Below are 9,842 nucleotides of genomic sequence, written 5' to 3'. Positions count from 1 at the left end.
TGTATTACCTATTTTCTTATTTACTTATGTATTCGTTCATTCATTGAGAAACAGCCTGGCTCTGTCGCCCAAGCTGGAGTGCAATGGCGCTATCATAGCGCACTACAACCTCCAACTCCTGGGCTCAAGCAGTGCCTCCTGCCTCAGCCTCCCAAGTAGCTGGGACCACAGGTGCATGCCACCACACCCACCTAATTTTTTTTTTTTTTTTTTTTTTTTTGTAGAGACGGGTGTCTCACTATGTTGCCCAAGCTGATCTCGAACTCCTGGGCTCAAATGATCCTCCCACCTCGGCCTCCCAAAGTGTTGAGATTACAGGCGTGAGTCCCTGCACTGGGCTGGAAGTGGGATTTTAGAGCAGTATTGCCAGGAGACTTACAGGAGGACCGACCTAGGCCTGGTGGGGGTGATAATGCTGGGGCTGTGACAGGGACTAAGCTGCCCTGCCGCCTGCACAGAGCCCAATCATGTCCCTGCTCAGAGCCTAGCAGGGGGATCCGGGTGGCCCAGGGCAGTCACACTTAGGGGGCTCTCAGACTATGTCTGCGTGGTGGACAGAGTTTGCTTTCAGCCACCCACACTGTTGGGATCTAGCTGAACAGTTCCAGCATCTTCCTTTGCAGAAGTGGACAGAAAGCACAATGTGTACCCATCAGTCAGATTCCGCTCCATGTGTGTCCTTGCTCCTGATGACAAGGACATCTTGCTCTGTACAGCCCTAAATATCCTCCCCCTGGGGCAGTGACAAATACTTGACCACAAACCTTGAGGATAAAAGGGAAAGTTGTTTGATGCTAGGCAGGCTTGGGGTAACAAGAGCTGCTTCCAAACATAGCCCTGAGAAGGCCCTGTGGGGTGTCCTTTGCTCTGACCGTCTCTGAATCAGCTGAGGCCAGGGTCTATTCCTGATGCCTCTGAAGACCTGAGCCAGGCCTGTCCTCCTTTGAGGGGAAATGTCTGATCTCCAAACACTGGCCTTAAAGCTCTTCTCTTTTCCTGTCCCTTTGCTACCTATGTCAGCTTCTTGATGCTTTTTCTTTTACTTTTTATGAAACTCCTTACCAATAGGATGCCTTCTCCTGTGTATATTGTATCCAAGGTCTTCATAAATTTGTGGACCCGGAATTGAAAAACCAAGGCTCATACCTATAATCCCAGCACTTTAGGAGGCCGAGGTGGGAGGATCGCTTGAGCCCAGGAGTTTGGGAACAGTCTGGGCAACATATGGAGACCTTGTCTCTACAAAAAATTTAAAAATTAGCCCGGTGTGCTGGCATGCACATGTGGTCCCAGCTACTTGGGAGGCTGAGGTGGGAGGATTGTTTGAGCCCAGGAGGTCAAGGCTGCAGTGAGTTAGGATCACACCACTGGCACTTCAGCCTGGACCACAAAACAAGACCCTGTTTCAGAAAAAAAAAAAAAAAGATTAATCTCTCAGCACTTGGTCAGTTCCTGAAACCTAGGCGTGTTTGATTTTTTGCCTCTTCTTTAAAACGTCCAAGCGCAAACCTTGACACCTGCATTTTATAAATAGCATAGGAGAAAACAGACTATTTAAGCTTAAAACCAAAAATTTAATTCAAGTGTGATCAAAAGGATTGCATTGCTTGTGATGCATGGAGCAAAGAATTCCTCTTTGGAGTGTTGCTAAACGCTCCTGTCAGCTCCTGAAACTGGACCTGCAGTATCAGTTTTTTACCTGCTGTGAGATCAGTTGACAGGATCAACCAGCTTTACACCACGATCTCTTGTCCCCAAGGGAATGATGGATGCTATACTTTGGAAATGGGATACAGGACTTCATAGCTACGCTTGCAAAAGGCACATCACACATGATCTCTTGTCCCCAAGGGAATGATGGATGCTATACTTTGGAAATGGGATACAGGACTTCGTAGCTATGCTTGCAAAAGGCACATCACACATGATGCTTGTTTACAATTAGTGATTTATTGGCCATGAGGAATTTTGCCATGGAGAAATTAAGAAGAAGGAAAGGAACATAAAAGTATTTTTGAACCGTGCATGGTGGCTTATACCGGTAATCCCAACACTTTGGGAGGCTGAGGAGGGCAGATCCCTTGAGGCCAGGAGTTTAAGACAAGGCTGAGCAACCTAGTGAGACCTCACCGCTACAGAAAAGTTTTAAATTAGTTAGGTGTGGTGGTGTACACCTGTAGTCTCAGCTACTTGGGGAGGCTGAGGCACGAGGATTGCTTGAGCCCAGGAATTTGAGACTGCAGTGCACCATGATTGTGCCACTGTATTTCAGCCTGAGCAATAGAGCAAGACCCTGTCTCAAAAAAAGAAAAAAGAAAAAGAAAAAAAAAGGACTGGATCTGTGTTGGCTTACTGTTATATCAGTAGCAACTATTTTAGCACCTAGCTCATAGTAGATGCCCAATAAAAATGTATCAACTGAATGAATGAAAGAAAATGATAACTTATATCAGAAGGAAATCTACATCCTTGATATCACCCAAAAAAAATTCCTGTGGCCAGTAGGTGGGGCCACAGTTCTCACTATTAGCTGGCTTGGAGCATAATGTATGGGTGCCCAGTTTACACCCAAATTTCCACTTTGCCTTTGCTACTGTAATTGCTGGCCCGCACCTTTTTTTTTTTTTTCTTTTTTTGAGACAGTCTCGCTCTGTTGCCCAGGCTGGAGTGCAGTGGCGGGATCTCGGCTCACTGCAGCCTCTGCCTTCTGGGTTCAAGTGATTCTCCAGCCTCAGCCTCCTGAGTATCTGAGACTGCAGGCGTGCACCACCACACTCAGCTAATTTTTGTATTTTTAATAAAGACAGGTTTCGGCGTGTTGGCCAGGCTAGCCTTGAACCCCTGACCTCAGGTGATCCACCTGCCTCAGCCTCCCAAACTGCTGGGATTACAGGTGTGAGCCACCACGCCCAGCCCTCAAACTAGATTAAACAATAAAAGAGATATCTTGGTCCCTGCCATTGGAATGTCCAGAAATGAGGCTGGCTTCAGGAATGACTTGAACCCGCAGCCCAATGGCATGATCGAGAACCAATGTTCTTTTTATCCCTCACTCTGACTGGAAGATCAGCTTCATCTGAAGATCAGCTTTCCTCCTGATGATGGGATGGCCACCAGCCATAGCTGGGGCTTCATGCGTCCACACCCACATCCAATGAAGGGAGAGTGGGGAGGTCTCCCTCCAGGTCCAAGTAGGAGTACTGACATTCAGTGTGATTAAGCTGGCTTGGGTCATAGACTCACCCCTGAACCATGATGCCACCAGGAAAATGGAATGTGGCCTTTGCCTTGGGTAAAACAAGGCCTCCTGCTGAAGCTGCAGAGGATCAGTTTCCCCCAAAGCACATGAGTTGCTCAGGGGAGGGGCTGGATTCTGGAAGGATGTGTGGGCACTACTGGGAAGGTACATGGATGCTGGCCAGGTAGGCAATCAATCAGTGGACATCTAATAAGTGATATCTGGAATGATGCAAGGAATGTGTCAAAAATGCCTCTTCAAATTAAGATTCTACCCAGGGCCGGGCGTGGTGGCGCACGCCTGTAATCCCAGCACTTTGGGAGGCCAAGGAGGGCGGATCATGAGGTCAGGAGATCGAGACCATTCTGGTTAACACGGTGAAACCCCGTCTCTACTAAAAACGTAAAAAAAATTAACAGGCGAGGTGGCGGGCACCTGTAGTCCCAGCTACTTGGGAGGCTGAGGCGGGAAAATGGCGTGAACCTGGGAGGCGGAGCTTGCAGTGAGCCAAGATCGCACCACTGCACTCCAGCCTGGGTGACAGAGTGAGACTCTGTCTCAAAAAAAAAAAAAAAAAAAAAAAAAAAAAAAAAAAAATTCAACCCAGGGCCAAGTGCAGTGGCTCACGCCTCTAATCCCAGCACTTTTGGAGACCTAGGCGGGTAGATCACCTGAGGTCCAGAGTTCGAGACCACCCTGGCCAACATGGAGAAACCCCATCTCTACTAAAAACACAAAACATTAGCCGGGTGTGGTGGTGGGTGCTTGTAATCCCAGCTACTCGGGAGGCTGAGGCAGGAGCACCGCTTGAACCTGGGAGGTGGAGGTTGCAGTGAGCAGAGATCACACCACTGCACTCCAGCCTGGGTGACAGAGTGAGACTCCATCTTAGAAAAAAAAAAAAAAATTCAACCCAGGATGAATGAAGGTGCAAGAGTGAGAACATGAGATGCTTGGGGCATGGTAGGAACTTTTGATGTGTGTCCTTCATTTCCCAGACTCAAAGGCAAATCTATTAATACAATTCCTTCCTGGCAGCCATCTCCAGGTGCAGATTCAAGGCAACGTGTATGCAAAGGAAGGAGAAGGAAATTGTAGCCACAAAGCTGCAGTTACAGTTGTGCAAGGTCACTCAGAATGGATGCAATTCCTTAGGAAGAGCAAGAGTGTATAAGGAGAGAAGAGGCTGAGGCTTTCCAACTTCCTGGGACCAGCAGAGGAAGAGGAGCTGGCAAAGAAAGCCAAGGGAGGATGTCCACAGGAGTAGGAGGAGGCTGGGCACTTTGGGTCACGCCTGTAATCCCAGCACTTTAGGAGGCTGAGGCTGGAGGATCGCTTGGGGCCAGAAGTTTGAGACCAGCCTGAACAACATAGTGAGACCCCATCTCTACAAAAAATTTAAAAATTAGCCAGGCATGGTGGTGCACAGCTGTAGTCTCAGCTACTCAGGAGACTGAGGTGGGAGGATCGCTTGAGCCCAGGAGGTCAAGCCTGCGGTGAGCTATTATTGCACCACTGCACTGTAGCCTGGGCAATAGGACAAGACTTCGCATCTTTAAAAAAAATGTTTTTGTTTTTGTTTTTGTTTTTTGACACGGAGTCTCGCTCTGTCGCCCAGGCTGGAGTGCAGTGGCACCATCTCGGCTCACTGCAACCTCCGCCTCCCGGGTTCATGCCATTCTCCTGCCTCAGCCTCCCTAGTAGCTGGGACTACAGGCGCCTATCACTACGCCCAGCTAATTTTTTGTATTTTTAGTAGAGATGGGGTTTCACCATGTTAGCCAGGATGGTCTCGATCTCCTGACCTTGTGATCTGCTCGCCTCGGCCTCCCAAAGTGCTGGGATTACAGGCGTGAGCCACTGTGCCCGGCCAAAAGAAATGTTTTTAAATAAACAAAACAAAGCAAAAGAAGTGGGAGGACAGCCAGGGAAGGGGGCTATCATGGAAGCCAAAGAGGACGTGCACTGCAATCCCCCAGGGAGGCTCTAAGGGTGAGGCCAATGGAAGGAGCCTGGAACGAGCCTCTGGCAGACTGTGAAATGTCCCCAGGAAATGGCTCTAGTGATCACTGTAGCCCCCCGGGTTCTGATAACTCCTCTGGCCCAGCAAGCCACCAGGGCAGCTCCTCTGCAGAACTGGCTAGAGATGCTATGTCATTGGAAGGAGGCCTCCAGAATGAGGCCTTGGAAGCCGTGCTGCCTGGAGGAGGGGGATCCCTCTGAGACTGCAGTGTCAGAAGGGTTTCTGAACACAAGCTGGAAGCAAGAGGACCACAGGGAGAGGCATCTGGAATACATAGTGTTGGGTGGTTGTTGCACACACAGACACAGTGAGCTTGCTCATTGCAGTAGCTGGCATGCCTCACCCTGACTGTCACTCTCTCATGATACTCCCAAGAGTGCGTGGAGACTGAAACTGCCTTTGCAAATATGACAGTGAGTGAAATCTGACCTGACTCCATCCTACTTCTAACCTCCAAGCAGCCCTTGTTCATTCCTGGATATTGGCCACGTTAACTATGGGAGGAATTTCGTTTGACTTATTTTTATTTTTATTTTTTGAGACTGGGTCTCACTTTGTTACCCAAGTTGCATTGCAGTGGCCAGATCACGGCTTACTGCAGCCTCCAACTCTTGGCTTCAAGCAATCCTCCAGCCTCAGCCTCCTGAGTAGCTGGGACTACAGGGAAGTGCCACCATGCATGGATATTTTTTAATTTTTGTAGAGATGGGGTACCTCTATGTTGCTCAGGCTGGTCTCGAACTCCTGGGCTCTAGCGATCCTCCTGCCTCAGCCTCTCAAAGTGCTGGGATTATAGGTGTGAGCCACTGCACCCAGTGTTAGTTTAAATTTTTTTTTTTTTTGAGACGGAGTCTCACTCTGTTGCCCAGGCTGGAGTCAGTGGCGTGATCTCGGCTCACTGCAACCTCTGCCTACCGGGTTCAAGCGATTCTCCTGCCTCAGCCTCCCAAGTAGCTGGGACTACAGGTGTGCGCCACCACACCCGGCTAATTCTTTTTCGTATTTTTAGTAAAGATGGGGTTTCACCATATTGGTCAGGCTGGTCTTGAACTCCTGACCTCATGATCTGCCTGCCCTGACCTCCCAAAGTGCTGGGATTACAGGTGTAAGCCACCTCACCCGGCTCTAAATTTAACTTTAAAAAAATGATAAAAGCCCCTTCCCAACAATTAGCCCCTCCTTGTTCATGGACTAAACCACCTTTGTAAAACTAATAACCAAAGATTAGGCTTATGTGAGGAATATGAACTCTGCTAAAATGGAGGCCAACTTCAATGATAACCAGCCATTGTTCCAGAGGTCACAAGATTCATAACCTCCCCAGTTGCTCCTATAGATAACATCACTACTGGAAAACCTAAGATTGGTGTTCAAGGTATCTTTCAGATCCTGTATTGTAATGGACCAGCTGGTGCCACAGCTGGTCACATGATCCCACCCAAGGACAGACCCAGCGCAAGAAGATAGCTCCGGGCCGGGCACGGTGGCTCACGCCTGTAATCGCAACACTTTGGGAGGCCGAGGTGGGCGGATCATGAGGTCAGGAGATCGAGACCATCCTGGCTAACACGTCTCTACTAAAAATACAAAAAATTAGCCGGGCATAGTGGTGGGCACCTGTAGTCCAAGCTACTCAGGAGGCTGAGGCAGCAGAATGGCATGAACCCGGGAGGTGGAACTTGCAGTGAGCTGAGATCCCGCCACTGCACTCCAGCCTGGGCGACAGAGTGAGACTCCATCTCAAAAAGAAAAAAAAAAAAAAAGATAGCTCCAGCCCCCTAGGATTTCATCCCCAGTGCAAACAATGAGGATTCCCCATTCCCTAGCCCCCTGCTCACCAAATTATTCTTACAAAACCCTAGCCTCTGAATTTTCCAGGAGACTGATTTGAGTGATAAACTCCAGTCCTTCCACATGGCTAGCCTTGCATTAATTAAGCTTTCTTTACTGCAATACCGTTGTCTCAGTAAACTGACTCTATCTGTGCCGCTGAAAGACGAGCCAGTCAGGCGATTATACCATCAAAGGGGAGCATATACAGCTGACCCCAAAGTCATGTTGTCAAATGCATCCTCCTTTGTGTCTCTGAAACCATCGCTGCAAAATTATAACTGAGAAAATTATGACAGTGAAAGAAATCAGACCTAACCAATTTTATGCTGTCCTTGTTCATCCTGGGCATAGGCTGAACTAACTTTGGGAAGGAATTCAGTTCATGGTTTGACTCTGAAACAAAACTGATAACAGCCCTTTCCCGAAAAGACCCCCTTCTTTCCTGGGGACCAGTCTGACTTTGCAGGACTAACAGATTAGCTACAAGATTAGAAATGACAGTTTAGGGGCTGTGCAGCCTCTGGCTCCAAGAGTCTGAACCTCCCCAGATTGCTCCTGGGGGTAACATCACTTTTATAAAACCTAAGATCAGTGCTTGAGATATTTTGCAGGCCCTGCACTGGCTGGATCAGCTGGAACCATCCAGACGAGTTCTGCCATCCCACCCGGGAAGAGAAGACAGCAAGAAAACCTCACTTCGACCTCCTATGATTCCATCTCCAACCTGACCAATCAGCACTGCCCACAAGCCCCTACCCGCCAAATTATCTGTAAAAACTCTGTGGCTCACGCCTGTAATCCCAGCACTTTGGGAGGCCGAGGCGGGCGGATCACAAGGTCAGGAGATGGAGACCATCCTGGCTAACACGGTGAAACCCCGTCTCTACTAAAAATACAAAAAATTAGCCGGGCGCGGTGGCGGGCGCCTGTAGTCTCAGCTACTCAGAAGGCTGAGGCGGGAGAATGGCATGAACCCGGGAGGCGGAGCTTGCAGTGAGCTGAGATCGCACCATTGCTCTCCAGCCTGGGCGACAGAGTGAGACTCTGTCACAGACAAAAATTAAATAAATAAATGAATAAATAAATAAATAAATAAATAAAATAAAACTCTGTAATCCCAGCACTTTGGGAGGCCGAGGCAGGCGGATCATGGGGTCAGGGATTCGAGACCAGCCTGACCAACATGGTGAAGCCCCGTCTCTACTAAAAATACAAAAATTAGCTGGGCATAGTGGCGCGTGCCTGTAATCCCAACTACTCGGGAGGCTGAGGCAGGAGAATCGCTTGAACCCAGGAGGCGGAGGTTGCAGTAGCCGAGATCGTGCCATTGCACTCAGCCTGAGCAACAGAGCAAGATTCCATCTCAAAAAAAAAAGAAATAACCAACTCTGATCCCCGAATGCTCGGGGAGACTGATTTGAGTAATAATAAAACTCTGGTCTCCCGCACAGCTGGCTCTGCATAAATTACTCTTTCTCCATTGCAATTCCCCTGTCTTGATAAGTCGGCTCTGTCTAGGCAGCAGGCAAGGTGACCCCTTGGGTGGTTACATCTCCGTAACTGGACTTAGTGTGGCTGCCGTGACCCACGTTCCAATGGGACAGCAAACCTGTCTCTCCTACCCTCTTTTTTTTTTTTTTGAGACAGAGTCTCGCTCTGTCGCTCAGACTGGAGTGCAATGGCGCAATCTCTGCTTCCTGGGTTCAAGCAATTCTCATGCCTCAGCCTCCCAAGTAGCTGAGATTACAGGCACACACCACCATGCCTAGCTAATTTTTTTGTTTTTACTAGAGACAGGGTCTCACCACGTTGGCCAGGCTGGTCTCAAACTCCTGACCTCAAGTGATCCACCTGCCTTGGCCTCCCAAAGTGCTGGGATTACAAGCGGGAGCCACTGCCTGGGCTGCTCGCCTTCTTGAGTGTCCCCTCTTTGCCCGTGGTTCAGACTTTTACTGCTCTTGGGTATGAAAAAATTAGTTCTTATGCAAGCAGTCCCACTCTATGCTTTATGGTGTAAAACAGAAGCTTTTGCAATATTTTTCTTCCCTTCCAAAATCCACAACTTTGACACCAAAAATATTTTTGTTAAGTTTGTGTAGGAGGTATAAGGACAAAAAGGTAGCTCTTTTTAAGCTAAATGTCCCACCACCCTACCCCCACACACTCACATACCCAGCTAATGCTAGCATGACTGTTGAGGGGAAGAGCAGCAGGTAGAAGGAACAGGAAGGGCAACTTCAAAGCGTGGTCCACTACATTTATTTACATTTATTTATTTATTTGTATAATTTATTTTTTTGAGATGGAGTCTTGCTTCTTTGCCCAGGCTGGAGTGCAATGGAGCGATTTCAGTTCACTGTAACCTCTGCCTCCTAAGTTCAAGCAATTCTCCTGCCTCAGCCTCCCCAGTAGCTGGGATTACAGGCACATGCCACCACGCCCGGCTAATTTTTGTATTTTTAGTAGAGACGGGGTTTCACCATGTTGGCCAGGCTGGCCTTGAACTCCTGACCTCAGGTGATCCGCCCGCCTCAGCCTCCCAAAGTGCTGGGATTACAGACATGAGCCACCACGCTCACTATTTATTTTTGTTTATATTTATTTTACTTTATTTTTATTTATTTATTTATTTATTTTTGAAACAGTCTTGCTCTGTCGCCCAGGCTGGAGTGCAGTGGCATGATCTTGGCTCACTGCAACTTCTGTCTCCTGGGTTCAATCAATTCTCCTGCCTCAGCCTCTGGAGTA

Source organism: Pongo pygmaeus, chromosome 6 (assembly GCF_028885625.2).
Source record: "Pongo pygmaeus isolate AG05252 chromosome 6, NHGRI_mPonPyg2-v2.0_pri, whole genome shotgun sequence".
Classification (NCBI taxonomy): Eukaryota; Metazoa; Chordata; class Mammalia; order Primates; family Hominidae; genus Pongo; species Pongo pygmaeus.
This window is presented reverse-complemented; position numbering follows the sequence as displayed.